Below are 12,263 nucleotides of genomic sequence, written 5' to 3' on the forward strand. Positions count from 1 at the left end.
AGCACCCACAAGCAGCACGAAGTGGTGGGAGCAACGCTGTCACAGCGGCAGCACACGTGTGCGACGTGCCCACGAAGAGCAGGACTTGTAACCTCAGGGTTGGAGCGAGGAAGGTGCAAAGAAACCTCTGAAAAACAGCTGGAAAACTTCGCTCGGTTGGGGGAGCATCTGCTGAGTGCAGGGACCGTACCTGAGGGGACCTGGACGAGGGGCAAGTCTACTAGGTACACTGGGAGCACTGTGGGGCTTTACGCCTCAAATTGGGGTTTTTCAGGAGCACGCCCTCAGGGAGGATGGGGGCACCCCGAGCCCAGGAGTTCTGCCCCCAGCCGCCACCCCCTGCCCACCCTGAGCCCTGCTCCAACGCAGCCACAAGAGGAGACCGAAACCTGGCACCAGGGCTGCCCTCCCCGCTCCTGTTCAGCTTCCCAAATAAAAAATAGGGAATTAAAAATTTATTTCGCCGAGCAATAAATCCCCTTGATAAAAGAAACACTAAGGCGGTGGGAGAGAGCCAGACTTCACCCGCAGACACAGTCTCGCTCCTTGTGTCCCGGCAGGAGAATTGCTTTTCCAAGAGGACAGCTTTCTGCCCCCCCCGGGCTCCTGCTGGGCACGGCTGGACACTGCCCTGCTCCTGCCCTACAACCACCAGCACCTTCCTGCCCCTGAACAGCCTGTGCCCATCACCCCAAAGCGTGCCCCGGAGCAGCTTTTGCCCCAACACAGGGGGGAGCAGAGGCTGGAAGCCCCGCGCAGCGTTCACCCCGTCCCACCGGCGGAGCCGTGAGGCTGGCACAGCGATGACGGCGCTGCCCATAAATCATATTTTGCCCAGATTTAGAGGAGAAAGGAACTATTATGAGGAATAGATCAGAAGTGACACCGCTCATTACTGCGAGGTGAGTCCAAGTTGGAGACAAGGGCAAAGTTAATAGAAACCGTACCCAATCCACAATGGTAACTTTAATTGTTACCACTAATGAAGCCTATTTAGGATGTATCATGTAGCTGGCACTTCAGATGCACTCCTCAATTCATCTTCCGCGTCAGATGTCTCATCGCATCAGATCCGCGGGCAGAGGGAGGTTTTCCCCTTCCTCTGGAACAACCGGGGCTGAAAAACAAATTCTGCGCAATCCATCAGCACCGGGGCCGGGCCAGCCAGCCCCAGATGGGCACCCTGAGGGATGGGAATGGGGACACGATTCCCCCCTGGCACAGACAGGTGGCTGGGTACTGTGGTATCAGCACCGCAGGGTCCCCAGGGCCACCCCTGCCCTGTCCCCCCATTATTTAGGGGGGTGGAGGACCCGGTACCAAGACGGCTGCTGAGGACAGAGGGAGGTGGCAGCCGCTGTGGCTCTGCCCCAGCCCTGCCCTCCTGCAGCCCCCTCCCCACCCTTTTCCTCGGCACACTTCTGGAATTAAGGACAAATTGTAATTACTTTCTTCGGTAAGAAAACCTTTGGAGGAAAGGGCCGGTGATGGATTTCAGGCTTTATGGGAGCTGACAAGGAGCATTACTCGCGCTGCGCCACAACTGGCACCTTGGCAGCCACCGGGTCCGTGCTGACCATCCCCTGGGGCACCAACAGACGCTGGGATTTTTTTTTCCTTAATATGGGAATTAAGCACGTTGTCTGCTTTGGTTCCTCTGCGCTGCTGAGCGATGAGCCCGGCCCTGGAGCCAGCAGGGAACCCCCAACTCCATCCCAGCACAGGGGAAGGCATGGCCAGGAGGGGCAGGGCACCTTTCCAAAGCACACCCGAAGTTTTCCAGCACCGAGCGTAACAAGAGACCCGACTTGGGCACCTGGGGAGGAGGCAGAGCCTGCCTCTGCAGCCTGATCCCATCTTGGGGCAAAGGCAATGAATTTCTGCATTCTTTCTGCCCTGATTTTCTCTGGCCACGTCAGTGATGCTCCCCCCGAGCTGCCCAGAACCGCAGCCCCCGTCCCTGCTGCTGGGCACGACCAGCACGCCCGCCCGGCTGCTCGCGGTCAGCGCAGCGTAACTCCTGTTGATTAATGTTATAATCAATCAACGGCTAATTGAGCGTGCTCAGTTTGGTCTCTTAGGCCCAGCTTTAAAGATCATCTCTTCCCCGGAGTGACCGCACGCCTTAACCCCTGCTTTTCGTGCTCAGACACTATTTGTGGTCCATCTATTTTTTTTTCCCTTCATTTCACCGTTATTGGAGCAATTCAGTGACTCTCCAACGGCTGACAAGGAGGGGAGGCCTCGGGTGCATTTCAGCCCTGTGCAGTGACAGTCGCTCCAAACTACTGCTGGCAATGTCACCGCAACCCAAATATCACCGAAAGCACAAAGGGAGCAGGACGGAGCGCCAGGGCTCTGGCGTTAACCCCCCAAGGGGCACGGAGCGCTGCTCAGCCAAACCCAAGCCAACCCCAGCTGCCTGCTCAGGGGGCAGGGGCTTGTGTCCCCCACGTGCCGGCCCAGATCCCAGGGACAAGGAGGGAATCACAGCATTTGGATGCTCTCAGATGCGGGCAATGTCAGTGTAACCTGCCCTTAAAGGAGAGAGCAACCCTGCCAGCAGCGAGCTCCTGTTTACCGCTGGTTTCACATGAGGCCATGCCTCAAGTGTCAGCACTGCGCTGCTATTTAGTCTCGGCTGAGCTGGATGGAGCCATTCATTATCATGGCTCTGTCATGAATTATAATCGCTGCTGCAGCCTCCCCCAGAGAGCGGAGCAGTTAGTCACCGAGTCCCAAATGGGAACATTCTCCCTTTTGTCCCCATTTTCCCGTCTCAGCATTGCTGCACAAATGGGCAGCAAATCTCCTTTCAGCAGGATTCTCTGCAAGGCAAATCAGGGCAGAGGAATTAATTGTGACGATGACTCCTCGCCATTCAGGTGGGCACCACGACCGTGCCCCGAGGAATTACCACACTGCCTTTAGCAGGACACGGCTGAGCTGGTTGGGGGAAGGCTGCTGGTGGAGGGGCTGCCTTGGAGATGGGACTGGCAGCTCCAAGGACCCCCCTGGCATCCCCTTCCCCAGCAGGAGCAGGGACAGGGACACCGCACATCCTATGCCATGTGGGAACCCAACTGTCCCACTGTCCTTCGGGTTTGCTCACCCTAAAAGCGAACCTAAAATCTGAAATCAAAGTTACCGTGGTCTTGCCCAGGCTGCTGTCCCTTCCAGAGGATGCTCATGTGAAGGTCTCCACGAGCAGGTGGGGAGCCCGGAGCCTCTGAGATTAAAGACCAAGGTGCTTTTGGATATTACCAGTGTTATGGTAATGGGAGCCATTGAAAACCGAAGATGGATGGATCCATCTACTTTTCCATCCGTTGTATCCATCATACCACTGTATTTTATCCCAATGTCCTGTTAAATAATGCTGCTTGCTCTCCACTGGGGAGGGAAAAGACAAAAAAAAATGATTAAAAAGAAAAGGAAGTGAGGGGGGGAAAGGATAATTATGTTCCACAAAAATTAAGGATAAGAAAAATGATGTAAAGAAATTACTTCTCATATAAAAGGGTGCTTTATAATGGACCTTTAAAGCATTCCATCAAGTAAAACCAACACATTTATTTGAAGTGTTAAAGAGGAACCTTCAATCAATCCAAGAACTTCATTTTTACACTGTAATGAATTCAATTGACCTTTGTGTGGCAAAGATACGGTGGTGGAGGCGAGGAGGGGGGAGCCTGCCCCGAGACCCCACGCCACTGCCGTGGGCGCACGAGCAGCCCTCCCCGTAGGGCCACCACCACAGCACCCGGGTGGCCGAGGACATTTACTGCCTGGACGTCGCTGGAAACTCGCTCAGAGAGCTCAGATTTCACAGAGGGGGGTGGCTCCTCTATGAAATCCTGCGATTAAACCTCCGCTCCCAAAGCAATTATTATCAGCTAATGGGAGCTGGGAAATCGCCGCTCCCTTTTCACTGATTGAAATCCCATTTTTGTCCCCCCACGTTGTAAATGGAAGGGCATTCACTGAGTAACCCACGGAAATCAGAGATGAAGTCTGCGTCTCAGGTCTCCCCATCCCTGAGCATTTCGTGTGCACCACAGGCCTGAGCAGAAGCCAGCTGGGGGGACCTGGGCCATGCATCAAGGACAGAAAGACCTCAGGTCCGCAAGGTTTTAGGGCCATTGCCCCCCACCAACAGGCAGAGCATCCCCAGCCCCGGCTGGGAGGACAAACCAGGATCCCTGTTCCCCACATCAGACGCCCAAATCCCACCGTGACACTGCGCCATCCTGCACCACTACCAGCTGCCACCTCGGGGGGTCCCTTGGTGCCTCCCCACTGCCCCAGCCCAGCCGCAGGATGATGCTGAGCCCCCTGACATGCCCAAATTCCTGCTGCGTGTGGGGGGAACTGCAGCCCCCGCCAGCCACGTCCCTCCAGTTCTTGCCTAGACAAACGACGGAGCAGGTACTAATAAAAACGGTGCCTAAAAATACAGAAAAAGCATTTATTACTGAGGAAATAATCCCTCGAATTAGCACCAGGGCTAATTAACATTTATAAAAAGTACACTCGTCATAAACATATATTAACCTTTGAAGCATATATAACAGCAATTGCGAGGTATATAATGAGAGCAGAGAGAGGCACAGAGCACTAGACCTTCTCCCTGAAAATGCCACTCTGCCTTCTTTCGGCTGAGTTTTGAAGCAGTTTTCCCACAATTAGCAGTGTTTCCAGGCTCCCGCGGTCTGCCCTCGCCGACACGCCGACAAGATCACCCAGGAGCTGCTGCTGCGGCCTCACGATCCCCGGTCGCTGGGCAAACCCGTGCTTGCAGGCGCATGGCTGCAGCGAGGGGTCCCTTTGGGCAGCTGCCTGCCACCCTTCTGCTCCCGTGCCACTGCACACCAGGGCTGCGAAAATCCCAAAGAAAACCAATTTGGGAAATCGCCGTCACCATAACCCAACGCATCCTCCTCCCTTATCCAGCCACATCCCTTGCTCTTGGTCCCTGTGAGCATCGACCCGCTGCCAGTAGCCATGCGAGCCCCCTGCCTGCTCCGAGCCCCCGGCATTGCCCAAGAAACCACCAAGAAACATCAAACTGTTCCCACTGCTGGCCGTGCTAAGGAGAAACATGAGGGATTGTATCCAATACAAAAATTAAAGACAGCAATCCATATTGCTCCTGAAAGCAGAGAGAACAGCCATGATGCTGAGATGTCTTTAACAGTTGTTAAAGAAGTGAGTTGGTTTTTTTTTAAATGGGAATGGTGTGAAAGAGACCCAGCATCTGCAAGGGAAGTGAGAGAAACTTCAAAGACACCTGGGCAGCTCTCGAGCTGAAAAGCTGGGGTGCGGTGCTGGTCTCTGCCTGCCGGCTGGGCTGGGTGGGGGGAAGAGAAGGGGAAAAAAAAAAGTAAACAGAGGGAAAAATTCTGTACTTCTTCACTCCACCTGCCCGTTTCAGTACCAGGCAGCCAAGTGGTCAATGTCACATCTCATTTAACAAGAAACTAGTAAGGATCAATACCCGCTCCTTAGCCTCGCCTGCCCCCACTTAATTACTGGGCTGGCACCTTCCCAGGGCAGGTCCTTAACACACACACAGACACACACCACGAGGCCAGGCCACGGATGGCTGCTTGTGTTCAACCAGCACCTCTGGGCTGTATAACAGTGCTGTCCTTGGGGCGAGCCATGAGCCAGGTCCCCAGACAGCCTCGGCACACACGTACACATGCCCACAGCTCTGCCCCCGGCATTCATCCGTTCTTACGGCCAGATACATTTGCAACTCCTGCTACAGCTCCCAAACCCAAGCTCCTGCAACATCTCGCTCTACCAGGGGTCTCCCCTGCTGCCCCGAACTTTTTGCTTCATTTTCAAGCTCAAAGGGGCAAGCACACCGGCTGGAGGTGCCGCTCACACAGCCCCAGGAGTCCGCAGGGAGCAGCGGTGCTTCCCCCGAGCCCCGCAGGATAGTGTTCCCCGGCTCTGGGCACAGCAGTGCCACCAGCACCGGTGACAACGCAGGGGACCCTCTGCTCTGTGTGGCTTTGGAGGGTTTGGGAAGCGGGGACCGAGTCACCTGCTGTGCGCTGAGGAGCTCTGCCTGCTCCCAGATCCAGCGAGGGCCCAGGGAAGGATTCATTGCAAGAGCCATCCCCAAACCCAGGGCTTTTGTTTGCTCGGCAATCAAGGAGCGCTTCTGCTTTCCGTTGTGTGCAGCTCCTCATAAATCCTCCCCGAGTCAACAAAAAGCAAAGCCATTTAACTCGGCACTAATATAAAAGCAAGCAGGAAGAAGAGCACGCATGGCAGCGAGCACAAGACTTTCCAGAGGAACAATGAGGAGCAATTATGCTTATCGGGAGTGCTGGGGTGGAATCCGGCACGTCTGCAGGCTGGTGCCAGTAATCACAGTTAATTTTACAAAGTCTGGATGACATATAGGGAAGATTTAGATGTTCTAATTACTCTGCTGAATACCAGGGGTGCTGCTGATGAGGGAGGCAGGCACATGCACATCCACACATCCACACTCAAAGCCAATTAAGAAAGAAAAACAGCAACGAGGAGCCTGCAGGCTCACAAGCTCTCCGAAAAAAAAAAAAATAGGCCCAGGCTGACCTCCCCTCGCTGCACAGCACAGCCACCACAAACAAGCCAGGAGGCTTCTGACGGCCGCTTTCCAGCAGCTAGGACCTGAAAAAACAGGATTCAAACCCTTGACCAAGCTTAATGAGTACATTAATGAGTACATCCCCTTATACTTACGGCAACGTAGGACCACAACAGCTCCACGGAAGCCCCAGGTCAGGGTCTGCGCGTTTCTGGGTCGGTCGGACTCTGCTCTCACCATCCCCACGCCCCTGGGCTATCCCAGCACTGCTCGTGGCCAGCTCCCCCCTGCCCACCAGCCCTATGAGCCCCCTGGCAGCCGCAACATCATTAAGCACCAGGTGGAAAGAGTCATTTGCTTGTGATTAGAGCCTCGAACCAGATGGAGCTCCTGATTTAATCACAACCTGTTCCCCTGACCAGCCTGAAACCCACGTACCGGCTCCGTGGCAGACCAGCTCCTCTCTGTCCTTGAGCCTCTGTTGGTGGCGGAACAGGAGGCTCCTGCAGAGGAATGTGGAATAAAGAAGGAAAACCTAGAAACATAGAGAGGACCTTTAGCCCTAGCTGGAGGCATGGGAATTACCCAGGACAGTACAAATTCAGTGCTGAGAGCAGTGACGTGCTGTACCAGAGCATGCTCTACAAAAACAGACCCCTTAGCAGCCTGGAGAGGGGCATTGGCTTGACAAAACGTGCAAAAAGCAGAAGTTGTAAACAACCCCTGAAAAGCAGTGCTATTTTCAATGTTATTTATCGCAGAAAGCAGCATTAATATTACTACACTTATTAATACATAAAGCTGTAGCGTTATTACTAAAACAGTTGCAAAACTGCATTACTATTAATGCTGACATGAAAATATTAATAATACATTATTACGGGGTTGTTTTGGAGCTTAGACTTTCCTGAAATATTTTTTCTGCTTTAAGTTTTGTTCATGTTTGCTCGATATTTCTGCAAGCAGTTAAGTCTGATCAGTAATCGTGGCCCAATTTTCATAAAACAGACGCCAGACAGAAAGGGTTTGCCCCCAAAAGTCTGATGTGGCTCAAATTCAGTGGTGGGAGAGGGGCTGGAAGGTGAGGCCAGATCCTGATGCTCAGAAACGGGGCAAAAAAAAGGGGATTTCGGACGATCCTCGCAGAGCATGGAGCAGGGGATGCTGCCACCCCCAGAGGCTGGAGCCCAGGTTTCAGCCCCTGCACTGGGACGGAGCCTGGCGAAAGGAGGGCGCTGAGACACAGGCTGCACAAGAAGAGCACCATAAATCCTGGCACTGGTAAGTTACGTTCTGCTGGGCTTCCTCCCAAATCGCACTCATTCTTCACGCTGAATCCTTCCCTGCTTGGCAGGAAGTGTGCAGGAGCGAGCCGGCACGGCTCCGTGTGTTTGTGCAGCACAGAGGCTGCGTGACAGAGAGCAAATGAGGCAGCACCAGGCTTTCAAAGCATCGCAAGATTTCTTTGCAAGCAAAGTCAGGCGTGACTGAGCTTAAAGTTACCTACGGAGGAACTGGACCCTTTGAAGAGGAGGTGGTGCAGACGTCCTGGCTTTGGTTTTTACGTGGTGCTTTGTGTGTGGGTGAATGCTGGACAGCACCGTCTGAAAGACTCCAGAAGGAGAAGGCCAACATGAACAGCACTATTTCCTTTATCATCTCATGAAGTCCAGCTCAAGCTGTTGATTTATTTGGGGGCATGGGAGGGCTTGTAATCAGTGAAGGCTGCTGGTCCTGCAGCTGTGCCACCCTCCCTGGAGGTTATGGTGCAGAAAGGGAGACATCAGCACAGGAAAAGGACTTGGTCGTGCAGGAAACGGCCTCTTCAAAACACTGACTTAGTTCATCAGAGCAGACCTCCAACTCCCCTCTCCTTGTCTTCTGGTATTTAGAAAATGTTATTTTAAAACAGATAAATACATAACGGAGAGACTTTTCATTTCCTCTGTGGTCAAGAGCGAATATTTGCCTTAACAGAGATAAGAATTTGATGTTCTGCATAAGTGCAGGCTTCTGCTGGCCAGAAAGGAGGCATAAATGCAAATTCCTGGCCACTTCCAGGTTTAATAAAAGTATCGCTGCTTTCATCTTGTTCCAAACATCAGTGCAGTGAGACGGAGCTGACCCTGTGCCTCTCCATCCGGCAGGACGGACGGACAGACAGGGAGCCTGGAGTGGTGCTCTGCCACCAGCCCACGCTCGGGGGTACCAGCTCCAGGCTGGACCGATCCCGATCCCCATCCTTACACTGCTCTAGGTGCGTTACGAGGGGAAGCTCACAGCTCCACAAGTCACTCAAAAAGCATTTTCAAACACAGCTGCTTGCAGATTCAGGTGGGAAGCAGGGGCACGTCATCGGCTGGGAGGGACAGACAGAGCCCAGCACACCCAGCACCAGGGCAGTGCTGCAGAGCCCGGCCGTGGGGCTGCACCTCCGCTGCCAGCACCTGGCTCCTTGCCACAGTGCTTCTCCTTTCCTCCTCTCCTCTCCTCTCCTGCTCCCCTTTCCTATTTAGCACCTATTGCGTAAGCGCTTTGAAGATACCTGATCGCAAACTCCAGCCAATAAGAAAGGTAATTCGCAGATCTTAAATATAAACGATCAAAAAGCTCCTAAAAAATCCTAAAAAAAAAAGTAAAAAAAAATTAAAGAAATATCTGGAAATACGCAGCTGAGTTTTAACCTTGATGCCATGAAGTCTATGAAGAAACCTCTGTTGCTATTGATTTACGTGGCAAATGCTCTGGTACGCTGCTGGTGGGCAGCGGGATGAAACACTGAGATAAGAGACGGAGATCGTGACCCCGCAGCCTTCCACCTTTCCCGACGGCCCAAGCAAAAGGAAGCAGAGTGGGAGTTGTTTGAGGTTCATTTTGGCCTCAGACAAGCCCCGGACCCAGGGTTCTGCTTCCTATGGCTCCTTTGATTCCTCTTTGTGCGGAGCGGGGAAGAGGCCGAGGACGAGCTGCGCGGCTGCAGTAGTGGCTGAGCCTTCCTCCGCTGCAGGCTCAGAGGGACCCGGCTCCTCGCAGCTGGCCAAGTGTAGATACAGCAAGTTTCCAATAAAAACCTTCCGTATCTTGCTGGGGAGAAAGTACTGGCTTTTAAATGCTACATGTTTAAACAGCAAATATTCATCTTAGCCTCCGAAGAGCTTTATATAGAACACAGCCTCATTTTTTCTTAGGGTGTTTTTCCCCGTCGCAATAAAAAAGCAGCCACTGTCAATATTCTTTCAGGATTTTCTTCTCCTAAAGTACACACACGTTTTCCTCTTTCTCTCCCCTCGGTAGCTGTGCTGCTCGCCGAGGCTTTGCCCTTTCGGAGCCAGCTGGGGCTGGGGAAGCCGGGAGGCTGGGACTTGTGGTACTGCCATCCGTGGGGGCAAAAGCAAAGAGTGCTTCTGTTTGTGCAGCTAAATGCGACGTCGTCGGCCGCTCACAACTGCTCCATGTGGGCTCTGCTGGTCCTGGCACTCCCTGGGGACGGCCGGGATCTGGAGTGATGGGATTAACACGGGAGCAGGAGGGCACTGGTGGGTGCTGCAAGCATGGGCTGCTGAAGGACAGGATCCAGTTTGCCTTCCCGGATCAGCCACGGCGTCACTGAGAGCAGGTAAAACAATTCTGCCCTGCAAAGCGGTCAGTCCGTATCCAGCAGCGGTCGGACAGCGAGGGCCCCGCAGGTCCCAGCCGCAGCAAGGCGGGCGCGGGGAGCTGCCAGCTCTGTGCCGGGCCCGGCAGCTCAACAGCTGTGAACAGAAGGTGCTTAATTTCTTCTGCATGTCTCTATTTATGGGGATGTTTTATTTATTTCCGTATTCACTTGGTAATTGCCCAGTGGGTAGGAAGAGAAGGTGGTTAAGCTGTGTTTTTTTTTTCCCCATTTGTTTTTAATGCATTTTTAGCATTCCTACAGGCCTTGAACCAGCAAAGCATGAATTTAGCTTTGAACACACCGAGGTGACATTTTATACGGCAGGGGGAGGCTGAGGCCCCGAATCCTACAGACCCCGACCAGCAAAGCCCCCTGGCTCCACAAGCATCAGCCCTGCTGGGGCGCCCGGTGGGGCCGTGTGTGGCGCAGTGCAGGGACAGGCTGCGTCCCTTCCCTGTCCCAAGGAGGAAGCAGTCGCTGTGCCCCGAGCAAATCTGCTATTTTTCTTTCTGAAAAGAACCAAAACCGCTGAGCCGTATTTTCCCAAAGAGTTCAGGGGAGAAAAAAATTACACTACCATAAAATGATAGGGGCTAAGAAACCAATCTCCTTTCCAGGTCGAGCACTGAGTACAAGGAGAATCCAGGCATTGACGGCTTGTCAAATTTTGAGGCCAGCGCTGAAGGTGCGAGGGGAAGGCGGCCTGGACCTCCTGGAAGCCAGGTCCCCGCCTCGCAGGCTCACCTGCAGCCGCTCCCCTCCCCGAAGCACACTCGGCTCCTTCTGTTTTTACCCTCTTTTCAATGCACCTCCCTACCTGTGCCAGAAAGGAAGAAAGAGGAACAAAAGTTCATTTCGCCTCGAGAGTCAAAGGGATGATAAATAAAAGCCCCTTCTGCTCTGAGACAGCCCTTCAGGATCTCAAAGGCCGGTTTTCCTCTTGCTCTGCCAGTCCTGAGCAGCTCTGGCACACCTTTGTCATCTCTCCTCTGGCCCCGAAGGCAAGAATCGATCCCCGCATTCCCAGGCTGGCAGCCTCTTTCAGAGATCAGCAGACAGGATTTCGTCCCGTTTGTAGGTTGTGATGCTTCTCTTTTCCCTTCCTTTCACTCCCTTCCTACGGTGCTGGGCTGCGGCCGCAAGCGAGCACCAAACCCGGGGCTTGTGCAGAGCAGGGAGTGGGGGAAGGAGGAAAGAAAGGGGCGAGAGGGGTTAACAGAAGAGACCGAAGTGAAGATAATAGCTGAAAATGCTTAAACTTGCATCAAAATTAATGGGAGTTAGATGCCAAAAATACCTTTGTATATCTGGCCCTATAGGTCTTTATCTTGATTCAATATTCTCTGGGAAGTCAGTGTAGAGTGAAGGATAGGTTTTCCTCCACGATTTTGCTGACTGGAAGTCATGGGCTGTAGGTAAATCTCACCTGGTAATATCTTACCCTTCAGAGCCCTTTCAAAACTCTGGGTAGCACAAGCATCTATCAGGGCTGACACATTAATTCAAACAGCGTTATTTTCACATCATTTAAGGCCTCTCTTCCCACTTTTGTTTTGCAATTGAAAATATTTTTGAGGCGCACCACAACTGCCATCCTCACCCTGCTGTCGGGAGCCGCTGCCGCAGCTCCGCAGGGACTATTTGCATTCCAGTCAGAATTAAATGTTTGAAGGGGTTTAGATTTAATCCCGTTCGCATGTGCGTTTTGCTTGGGATAAAAGAAAAAATAGCGCTCTCTCGCCGAAACAAATCAAGCCCAGGTGATGCTGACGGTGGCAGGGGTTGCTTTACACCTCATTGCATATGCAGGGAATAAACACAAATCACGCGGGCTGGGAGCAGGATTAGGCGCTGGTTACAAGTAGCGCGGCCTCGGCTGAGGCTGCCACGGCAGGATTAATGCAGCCATTTAAAAGAGATCACAGCGCGTGTGTTCACACAACGCCGTACCGTCACGCAGGGGTGTGGACTGGGGAGAGGCAGATTCTGCTCCTCACGAGGAGGAGATTTGGTCTG

General features: G+C 53.2%; 1 long non-coding RNA gene across 1 annotated transcript; it reads right to left on the minus strand.

The window, feature by feature from the left end:
- Window positions 1–3,053: 3,053 nt before the first annotated feature.
- LOC106037952 (uncharacterized) lies at window positions 3,054–7,260 on the minus strand. The gene is made up of 3 exons (XR_001208342.3): window positions 6,745–7,260; window positions 5,291–5,350; window positions 3,054–4,877 (listed from the first exon to the last, which is right to left on the minus strand). It is a non-coding gene; the product is annotated as an uncharacterized lncRNA (long non-coding RNA).
- Between the last annotated feature and the right edge of the window lie 5,003 nt (window positions 7,261–12,263).

The sequence above is a fragment of the Anser cygnoides genome, chromosome 24 (assembly GCF_040182565.1).
Source record: "Anser cygnoides isolate HZ-2024a breed goose chromosome 24, Taihu_goose_T2T_genome, whole genome shotgun sequence".
Classification (NCBI taxonomy): Eukaryota; Metazoa; Chordata; class Aves; order Anseriformes; family Anatidae; genus Anser; species Anser cygnoides.